We start from the raw sequence: 12,108 nt of genomic DNA on the forward strand, positions 1-12,108 counted from the left end.
TTAAGGGGGGTGCTGCTGTTAGTGCTTCCTGGGGGGAGGGAGTGCTGCTCTTAGTTCAGTTATGGGGATGGGTCAGGCAGCCGTGTTCGAGCCATGCTTTTACTGGCTCTCTGTCCGGTCCCTCCCAGCTCACTGACGCTACTGGTTGCCAGGAGCTCAGCGGGATGCCAGCCAGAGCGCCATGCTCAGTTCCCTGGCAACCATTGACGTCAGTGAGCTGGACAGGAAGCTGGACAGAGAGTCAGAAGTTGCCCCTCTGCCCCTTTTGTCGTGCCCCCGCAACTGCTGTCCCCCCAATGAGATGCCACTTTGAGGCGACTGCCCTGTGTGCATTTGAGCTAGGGACCTTAGATTGTAAGCTCCTTGAGGGCAGGGACTGATGTGAATGTGCACTATTTAAAGCACTGCAAACTGGATCAGACAAAATCTGGAGCAGCTGGGCATGGCAACCAATCAGCTTCTATCTTTCATTTTTAAATCTTAACTGAACAAACTGAAGAGAGAAGCGGATTGGTTCCCATGCCCAGCTGCTTTAGATTTTGACTCCTCCAGTTTTGATAAATTCCCCCTGGGTAAATTGTCAGCACTATGTAAATACCTGTAATAAATAAATATTACGTTTATATTCTGCACTTCCACATTCTACATAAGATGATGCGGGTGTAACTATCTTTATAGTGCCTTTTTGGACTGTCACCTCTCATTGTCTCACAAAACAACTACTAGCTTCACTATCAGCTAATGAGCAATTAGGGTTATCTTAAGGCCACACAGGCTGAAGGAACTCATACACATGAAGAATAGACCTAGAATGGTGGTCTGACCTGCAGGCACAATCTGACTGCCCTCAGGTACCTCAGTCAGCTGACACATACATACAGTACCCATGGACGCTCTGCCTTTCATGTTTGTTACTATACAGAGCAGTAAGGAAAGTACACACAGGCATAACGGATACTGGCTTATCTTAGAGGAGACGATAATGACTGGAGAAGGTTTTCTAACCTCTTATTTCCTCAAGACACAGGAACTGCTGCTCAATAACTCTGTACAAAGGTGGGCTTTCATAAAACAAGCAGTGACAAGTTTGTGCCTTGCATAGGCACCCCTGGCAATCAGCTTTATCTTGGGGAAACAATAGCAATCCATCCTAACAAGTTATTTTCTGTAACAGCCCCTGTCACCAATGTAAAAAATTGCAGGTAAAAGCACATAGAAATGAATTATTTAATATGTTTATTTGCAGTGTTTTTCCTTTCCATAAACTTTTTTATTCACTTGCAGTGTGCCTCTGAACTTGCTAGCAAATTTGACTACTTCAGAGGTGTCAATTTCCTAGCACAGCCCCCTCCCTCCTTGCATGTCATAGCCCTCTCCTCTTCGGGGAGTGTCTAATTATTGTCTGTGCTGCATGTTCTTCCTCCCCTCCCTTCACGACCCTACATAACCTGTTATGTAGCAGCTGACAGAGAAGTGGAGGGGAATACTACAGAGCAGTGGTAGCCAAACGTCAGCCCTCCAGCTGTAGAAAAACTACAAATCCCATAATGCATCTACCTCTGGAAGTCATGGCTGTGCCTTACAGAGTCTTGCAATGCCTTATGGGAACTGTAGTTCCACAACAGCTAGAGGGACACATTTTTAATAAACCTGCTATAAGTGTGTCACTTGAGACAACTCTGAGTCTGCTGGGACTGCTAGGATTTAGAATTAAGCTGCTAACAGGCCAAGCATAAATGTTCATGCCATTATCTTCAAAAAATAAAAAGACCTTCTTTTTGCTTGGCTCATGCCTGCATATCCAGCTGCCTCAAATGCCTACTGGTCAGCGTAAAATATACATTATGTATACCCTAACAATGGACTTATCTTATTTACTCCCTTTTGGTCCATTAAATATACCATTACATTTTTTTGTTAAATTTGTATAAAAATTGCAAAAAATAACCATTGATCCTGCAAGAAATCTTCTGAGATGATAACTTCCTGTTCTGTCTGCCTCTGCTCCACTTATCATTCTGCATTGTTCCTAGTTCTCTCTTTGGCTCTCTCCTTTTCTGGGAGTTTCTAATTATTGTATGTGCTTGCAGCTACTCAGCCTCTTCCTTCACCTGCCCGTCTATAGCCACACTTAGTAGATTCACACAAAATGGTCTCTTTCATGAGAGGAAAAAAAAAAAAACAACCTTGGGTGTTCACTTTTCGACCAAATGGCTAGATGGAAGATTTTCAGTGAGCTCTCCTCGTTCTCACCCATCATTGGTGATATAAGTTCAAAACCAATTTAAAAATACAAGTCTACGTCTGTGCTCATTTTTAAAAGATTATTACTATTATTATACAGGATTTATATAGCGCCAACAGTTTGTGCAGCGCTTTAGATCAAAGGTAAGTTTATTCTGTAATACTTGACTGCCATCTAACAAGTAAGACTGGTTTTAGAGCTAACCTGACAAATGTGTCGGTACACTATTTGATAGGGAGAATCATTCCCATAACTAGAGCATCATAAAACAAAATAGTGTAAAAATGTGCAAGGTTAGTTAAAATGACCTTTGCATGCATAGCAACACCTCAATTAACTGCACAGAGCTTTTGCCTCAAGTTTCCACTTCCTATTGAGGTGAGTCCTCCAAAATGTCAATGACACATGTTTGGTGGTCCTCTCACTTTATAAACTCCAGGCAATGGAATGACTATGCCCACCCCTGCTGCTTACACTATGCTGTAAGAAAACACAGCACACATGCTGTTACAATCTTTGGTGGGTGCATCTGGAAAGGACCACACTAACACAGTAAACCAAGACATAGTCATGTAGAATGCCAGTTGTTATAGTGTGTAGTCCTATTGTTTGAATAAAATTAAACTACAACACAGAGCAAAGAACAATGAATAACTCATAGACATCCAATCACATTTCAGACGTGATTTAGTCAAGGTCATGCATGCTTGCTTCTTCAGGGATCACTAATGTTTTATCAGTTCTGTGTTGTACTTATTTCTGATTCTGTCTATACATCACAACTGTCTCAAGTGATCATCAAAACTGTTCATTGGTTAAAGGATAGAAAATACCAGATACATATTATGGTGGTAACTCCATTTGGCACATTACTGCACCCCAATGGTGACTACAGCACTGCAAAGTTTAACAAAGTGGACAGTGAAAGAATCAATGCAATCCAACAAGAAACAATACAGTGAATATTATAAAGTTATTTAGCCAGATTATTATTGTAAATATGTCATATAAAAGTCTGCGATGTTCTAGATGACATATCCTTTTATGTCATTGCTTTAGACATAATAAAATATAATTTAGATTTTCAATTGTTCAGTACCATGGACAGAGAGAGACTGCGCTAAATTAAAAACATATGTATTGAATGCGTATTAACAGTCAAATTCTAGGTTACTATATTGAGGTCAATTTGAGCTTTAATACCAGTACTGATATATTTGTTTTAAGGACTACAGCACATATATATGATAAAAGAGGTTTTAATAGCAATTGATGGAAGAATATAGAAATGTTCTGGAAGACTATCAGAAATTGAAAATACAATATCTTCATAAGCAGAGCTGCCTTCCAGGATAGTAGCCACATCGAACAAACCTGGAAACTGTCATTTTACATTTGGTTAATAACAATGAACGATATGCTGCACAAACAGGTGACATAAAACTCCAGTAGTTCAGTTTTAGTACAGCAGTGGGTACTTTTACACTGGATTGTTATTTAGCAGGTCTTAAATATAAAACTTCATTTTAGGTTTAGTGCTTCCTGAAAGAGAACTATGGCCCAACATTTTCTAGTACCATAGTTCTCTTTAGGGTCACAGGAGGACATAGAAAATGCTATCGCCCGCTATTAACTGAAAGCGCCGAGCCGCATTGCAGCTGGGAAAGATCCTTACAATATTTCCGGATTAGACCCCGCAAACCTGATTGACAGCTGCCCCTCCCCGCCTGTCCCTCCAGTCAGCGCAGGAGGAACAGAGAGAGGGGAGGGGCAAATCCTGCAGGGAGTAATGACTGTCAGTCACCATTCTCTGCTGGGAGAAGATCTGGAATTGAGTGATCAGTGGTAATGATCGCTCAGTTCTCGATCTATAGCACCGAAGTGTGACAGCTGCGGTGTAGCACATTAGTTCTAATTATGGGGATGAGTATATTTTACTCTCACTTATGTAGTTCAGAGAGAATTTGGAACCATGCTAGCTGGTAGCAGTCAGCACAGGCAGTATGCACAGGACATTTTTAGATCACATGATTTCTGGCAGGATAAACAGTTTCTTTTGCACTTATCAAACAAATATAACAAAACATTTTCAATGGTATATTTAACAGACAAAAAGAAGAAAACAAGAGAATATGATTGTTACGGATTATATATTTTAGGGCTGGCTTCACATTTGTGGGTTGTAACTGGGTATGGTAAAACCTTTTTTTTACATAAGTTACTGCAATGCACACGTTATCAGCATAAACATATGATAAATGATTATTCTTGTCCAAATTCTGCATGCTGCATGTTTGAGACATACCGTTTTTACTTAGTAAAGGTTCCTGGAAGTATTGTTGTTACAACACAGAAGGACTCAAATAGCTGCAATGCAGATTACCAATATTTTGAAAGCGATGATCAACCTCATAACTGAATTGTTATATAGAGCTTAAATAAAGTGTTTATTACTCTCTATGTCCTCATAGAGAATGTTAGTGCAAATCTTCTCACAGTGGCGTAACTAGTGACCTCAGGGGCCCGATGCAAGAATCCATGAAGGGGCCCCCCCCAAAAAAAAACGAATTATATATATATATATTTTTTTATACAAACAAAATTTAGACAAGGAAAAAAAAACACTCTCCTCTTTCATGTCCCCAGCTTTCCGCTCCCAGACCCCATGTCACCTTCCTTCATGCTTCCAGCTCCCTGTCTCCCTGTCCGCAGCAGCTCTATTCGGCACTGGGCAGCAGTTCTGTGTGATGAGGGGGCGGGGATTACACCAACTCCCACTCATTGGCTGCTGCCCGGCTGGATGATGCTTCACGCTGCGCACGGAACAAGGTGAGGGGAGCAGCGTAAAGCATGTAGGGCCCAGGACAGGAGGAAGAGGTCCCGGGAATGGCATTCGCGGTTACCGGGATAATAAATATCCTGGTGATCAGCGGTCACCAGGGGCCCCTTCCTCCTGTCCTGGGCCCCCTCCAAGTGGCGGAACTCCAGGGCCCGGCCGCGGCCGCGACCTCTGCAACCCTGGTAGTTCCGCCACTGTCTTCTCAACAGAAATACAGACAGAAAATAAAACCGAACAGTGGTGTGAACTCTTCCCTACTATACTAAAAAGTGTTTTTATTGCTGTCTATACCGCTGATGAAAAGATTTGTGTTCACTCCCTTGCCTAGTGTCCAGACTCCACACAGGAAGTGAGAAAAAAACCTTCTTAAGAGAGACACAAACAAAAAGTGTAGGCCAAAGCTCCAAAGGAGATTTAAGTAGAGGTTCTCCACTCAACACAGTGGCATTGGTTCTTGGATATCATTAAAACTCATTTAATTATTTTACTTTAAACTCCTCTTTAAAGGTCAAATATATAATTTTAAAGGTGTACAACTGTTGGTTTGTGTTTACCTTTTTTCCTTTTTTGGCCAGGAATTTCCCAAGAGGATATCTGGCAGGTGACAGGATGGTGGAGTTGGGGCTACATGCATGAGTGCATACAAAGACTTCCTCTGAATAGGGAAGGTTATTCTGTTTCCATATATTGGGATGTCATTAGATACATTCAATAGTGCATGCAACAAATCCTGAGGGACTATTACGTATAATTTCCACAAAGGTATATACGTTCCTTACGTGTTTTTCCTTTTCATCTTCAGTTGAAAGATGTATGTAAGTGTTCTACAAGTTAATTTTAGTACAGCCTATTTCACTATGTCTTCAAACAGCAGCATCTATTCAGAATAAGGCTCTCTATTGAATGAGAGAAGTCATGTGAGCGGAAATAGGAAACACAATATTGTATAAGTAACTCTTTCACCTTTCACTTTATCAGATCATCACATACAAAGGGGGTTTCAGCTGCTGGCTATAATGGCATTAAATATAAAAGAAAACTTTGGTACAGGTACTCAGAAACTGGTGTTCAAGTAATAATTATTAATGGAAAGCAACAAAAACGATATCGTTATCCATTGATGTGTTACAGTTGGTTGTAAAATCTATCTATCTATCTATCTATCTATCTATCTATCTATCTATCTATCTATCTATCTATCTATCTATCTATCTATCTATCTATCTATCCATATGTTCCTAGGTCCATGGCATTTTATAGCTTGCTCCCATATACTTCATTTACAAAACTTATTAGTTTACTTTATCGAAAAGTACAGCACCACCACCCCTCCCTCAAAGAGATCATAGGTTCCACAATCATGGGTGACTGCCTTATTATGGAACCTACTCTGTGTCAATCAGCACATTGTGCAGAGCTTGTGCCTTCATTCATAGCATAAAAGATGTTGTGAAGTACTTGGTTGTTCATTAGCTGTGCTCACATTGCATGAAATGAAGCAGACGATGTTAATGGGTTGTATTTAATTATTTTATCCACCCCCTTATCTTAAAGCCTCACTTCAGGCAAAATTATTGTTTGATTTTGGATAGAATGTGAAGGAGTTTAAATAAGGTTTTTATTTCTGTATATACCAATAAAAATATATAGATATGAACTGTGCCAATAAGCAAGCTAACGGCTACAAGGCACTGGAATGTACACCCACTGTAAGTTTGTGTATACGTGAAAATAAATAAATAACTAAATGTACCAAATCACCACATTTAGTTATTTATTTCTGTATATGATCATATTATGGAGATTTTCCCTCAATACCTGTACCTGTGATACTTATACAAGAAAAAGAGGGCGTGGGCATGAAGGAAATGTTCCTCCCTCATTGTACGAAAAATGTGTTTCTGTTTTTCTGTGTTCCCACTGAAGAGATGAAGCCTTGCTCCACACTAGTGCTGCTGCATGATTATGCATTTTTGCAGGGTGTTTATGCGCATTCTGATGCATTTTCATACTTCATGCATGTTTTTGTTGTTACATAGTATTTGGGGTTGAATAAAGACATACGTCCATCAAGTCTAACCAATATAGGTCCACGCATCATCTCATTCATTGACCAATGACAAGCAATATCTAATGTGACGTAATTAGGCTCCATCTTCCTTTGAAGAGACTTTAAACATAAAAGCGCATCTGTTGGCACTGCCCCGTAGCACTCAAATTATGGTCCAAAATATATACTGTAGGCATATAGCCATGATTCTGGGCTGCCTGCTCAAAACACACTGCCTGAAACAAATTTTTCCAAAATAATGGAAATCCCCAACTTTAAATTTTCATGGAGTTAAAGGAGAACTATGAGGTGAGTGCTTTTCACTCACCTCATAGTTCTAGCCGACCTGTGACAATGAGACTGTCACAGGTCAGCTCAGTAGATCGGGAGATGAGCGAACACATACCGGCATTCGCTCATCTCTCGATCCTGTCACGGCTCTCTGCCGTGACAGGGGAGGGGCTGGATTCCCCCCTCCCCGCTCCGATCCGCCAGCGCTGACTGGCGAAACGGACAGGGGAGGGGGCGGGTACAGCTGGCTCTGCCTCTAGGTAGGCAGAGCCAGCTGTCAGTCACGCAGCCGGGCGGATCCTGGCACAATTGTTGGGATCCGCTTCAGCTGCGGCAACTCAGTATACCGCGAGCAGCAGCTAGCGGTATACTGAGCCTAGGGTGACGGGAGGACGCTAGTTTGTGTCCTCCCGTTACCCTAAGGAGAACTATGGGGAAAAGCCTTAACCCCTTAGTTCTCCTTTAAGAGCTGGATAAAGGAGACTATGATATATAACATTTTCCAAATGTGGACCCCTTGCATAAGACACTTTCTTCCACCTACTTTCAATAGACATCAATTTTCTCTAATTGAAGACAGAATGGTGTGCAGCGGTTTGTCTTTGGGCCATGGGTACCCCCCATTAAATTATCCATAACTCCTTCCCCCTGCCTTTTCTCTCCCTCTCTCGCCCCTCCAGTTTCTTCACTCTTTTATGCATAATTACTTCTTAGTTTACCTCCTCTCTCTCCTTTATTTCTTCTTTTCCTTTCATATTCTTCTATATTCTCCAAAGCTGCGTTACATTTAAAAAGGTCTGTACTGCATTGCAGTGTTTTGCCACCAACACCTTCCAGTCTATATCCAGCATATACCTGCATTCGCAGGAAATGGGGACAGTTAACTAATCTACGAGTTCTACGTTCTTATGTTTACACAGTATTGCTACCACTCATACTGTGTATAATTTCTGAAAGAACAAGAAAAATGATTGCATCAAAAAAGAAAAAAAACACAAGGCACGTTATACCTGTTCAGACATCTTACCCATCCCTTGCAGAGTTTGTTCCTGAACTATTCCAGAAATAGTGATTTTATTCTGATATATGGATGGCGCCAGGGATGTGTGGTCAGGGGAGGCAGGGGAAGCAGAGCCTCACCTAGTATTATGGAGGAAAAAGGTGCCAGCTTCAAGTCTGATGCTGACAGCTTTTTCTCCATTCAGATCAGCTTGTAAGAGGTTACACAGCAGCGAAAGCCTCCCCACTGTGTAACCTGGATGGAGCGCTGCCTGCTAATTACAGGCAGAGCTGCATCCGGCTTTTGACAGGTAATTAGATTTCACAGCAGCGGGCTTCCCCACTACTTGTGTAACCTAACTGTCACAGCCTCTACTCTGTGTTAGAGGTGTGAGCTCTGTGGATGGCTTGGACCAATGGCAAAGCGCCATTGGTTCAAGCTGTCCAGTTAAAAAAAAAGAAAACAAAAACAGTGAGGACATCTATCTCAATGCCTCACCAGTGACTCACCAGGGACGTGCGGGTGAGGGACAGGGAGGCTCCTCACTGTCTCCTCCCTTCCTCCTCTCCACGCAGCTTAGTTACCGAGCTGGGGGCAGGGCTTCAACTAGACGGGGTGGAACTTCGCTGGGACGGGGCGGGGCTTCGGCGGGCTGGGAGATGCCTCACCGGGCCCAAAAGGCACGGCACGTCACTGGATGGCACAACCAGCTATCATTGTGCCCAATCAAATTTTTGATCACAACTTTATGGGGTTATAAAGGAAAATGCTTTTTAAGGGATCTGTAGAAGATTTTATACTTCCTTCAGTGAAATTCAGTAAGTGGTTTAGGAATCATAAATCACAGGTATGAAAAAGGAATGAGCTGTGGGAGGCTTATTCTTTCTGGTAATTAGTGCATGCAAACAGACTGGAATGTTACGTCTGGTCTGTAGATTGTGTTTAAAAGCCAAAATGACTGTGTTCACTTAAACGCAGAACACAAAAACACTTGACCTTTAGCTTGACACGTATAGGCAATGCTGTCCCATCATGCTGCTGGCCAGCATACTTGGCAATTCACATAGTTCCCATAGTGTGACATACAGTTTATGATGGAGTCTCACAGCCTCATTGTGCTCAACGCTTGTCTCAGCATCGATACACTATGTCAGTCTAAGAAGGGATTTCACATTGCTTAGGAAGTAAAAGGAAATCTCTACAACAGGATCTACTAATACACTGAATAAACCAACAAAAGGGATTTTATCAATTCTCAAAGCACATTCAATATTTGTATATTTTCATAGGACCAAGCTGTCCAGCAAAAGTGAGAGCTGCAGGACAGCAATCAGATTGTTCAGGTATTTTGACAGCCTAGCCAAGTGAAGCCAAAAAAAGGTTTTGCTTTACATCTCTTTTTACCCTTGCAGTGTGGGGTGCACTACTGCAGGGGTAACTTTGGATTTTACCCAGTTCAGCCTTAAGAACTCTATTTAATGAGGCAGATTACTCCAGTGAGATTTAGAGCCATGAAATTAGAACAGTATTAAAATAGTTCCATATTATCTAATTTTAGGCATTTAGCACTCTGTATATATTTGTGCAACTCGGCAGCTGACTCTTCTTACTAGCCACTAAAAATCCCCTGATGCTAGGAGTGAAGCTTTCCATAAGTGTAATATTGACTGAAGCATTAAAACCTCTACCTTGATTTTTCTCTTCTCTTTTCTAGTTCTACAAATAATTCACATGGTGCTGGTTATAAATAAATTGGAGGTACCATTCTGTCACAATGCTGAATGTTATTGGGGCAGTCATATAAGTTAGCTCTGTGTGACAGTAACACTTTTATAATGTTGGGTGACAGTGACAACTGAGAAAACAGACAGTAAACATTGTTACGACAGGACTGGAGTCTAGAATAACATGTGAAAGCCTACAGAATATATAAATAGCGAAGACTGGCTAGAACCATGACACACACAGTGTAGCATTTGGTCATTGTACTCATGCATGGTTACACCAAAATGAGGACAATTTTTGCAGTTCTCCAATCCACACAGTAGCATTTGCTTATTGTTCTCATGCATGGTCACACCAATATGAAGACAATATTTGCAGTTCTCCATCCACACCTACCAAGTATTTAACAGAGGAATGTGTCAACCACTGCTGTTTTCTTTCCATAACACATTTGTCATTAGATCATATAATGCTATGATGGGACACGTCTACAGCCCAGAATATCAGAGCTTTCAGCGTGAAGCCAAACACTTCAGGTGTATTGTATATACTTTATTCTTTAATTTTTTCCGGGGGCAAAATGCGGAGGCTGCACATTTCCCAGTTTTTCAATATGATATACAGTCATCTGAAAAAGTAAGTAAACCGCAAGGAAATTGTTAACTTTTTAAACATAACGTTAGATCTTCTTTCGAAGTGCCTAGTGATATACTTAAAATGACCCTAAATTCAAGAGTTAACGCTTAAAAAAAACCTCAAATAACCTCACTATTAACAAACAAGTAGCTTAGTTGTGTATCACTCAGCTGTAGATACTTAAATCATCTCTGAATTGGTGCTGACACTGTCCTTCCTTCTGGAGGGTGGCTACTTTTGTTCCCCATGGCTTGTTTTCCATCACAGGAGTGAGCTTGGAGCGGTGACTACTTTACAACACACCCAGGGACCACGGAGAACAAAAGTCGCCACTCTCCAGAAGGAAGGACAGTGTCAGAGGTGATTTGAGGATCTATAGCCGAGTGATACACAAATAAGATACATTTTTATTAATAGTTAAGGTATTTGAATGCATTTTTAAGATTTAACTCCTGAGATTAGTGTCACTTTAAACAAACAAGCCATGAAACTGACATGTTGTATTCATTTGTTTAATCAAAATTATTGAAAATTAATAACATCCCAGCGTTTACCACCACTTCAAATCCATAAATTTTAAATAAGGTGTTCCAGAATAGGTGCTAAAGAATAGAACCACCTTAGGGAGTATGCAGGTGGAGCCCACGGCTGCCAGTAGGGGGGTACAGCCCTCCCATACTGGGCCTGAGTCCCATTAGGTCAACAAAGGGGGCCTTGGCCTGACAGGGCACCGGCGCCCTCACATGATCTTTTATGCTGAGTCCGCCAGTACTGTCATGTTAAATAGAGAGAGAAAGCACAAGCTACTCCCAACACTAACACTCCCTACATTATAAATATGTTTTTTTCCTCACCATCAAAATCCCTCTTCATACCAGGATCGCCAATACTTTGACATTTGTATCTGGATATCCAAGCGACCTGGGAACCCACAACACCTGAGAGATCTGCGTTGAGACAGAAAAATTCTCCAAAGCTGAAATACTAGGTTGCTGACCTATCCTAAGGTAAAGCAACCACATTAATGTGACTACTACTTCTTCTATTAAAAATCATGTACAAGTTATTAAATCCATATCTACAATCCATACTATACCATATAGTGGTTCCTTCTGTTCTCTTCTTAATTTCTGCCTTCTTAAAGCCATCTGTTTCAGATATAAATATAACACTTGTGGGTATTTACTGCTTTTCAGTTCTCCCCCTGGCAAGGCTTTCCTCTTCCCAGAAGGCCAGCACCACCTTGGTTTAGGCATCATACAGAGATAACATTTACTTTCTGGACTGTGATGCTATCCATAGATGCAGGGGTGTCCCTATCA

This window comes from Nanorana parkeri, unplaced genomic scaffold (genome assembly GCF_000935625.1).
Source record: "Nanorana parkeri isolate BGI_ZX_2015 unplaced genomic scaffold, ASM93562v1 scaffold1914, whole genome shotgun sequence".
In the NCBI taxonomy this organism is placed as follows: Eukaryota; Metazoa; Chordata; class Amphibia; order Anura; family Dicroglossidae; genus Nanorana; species Nanorana parkeri.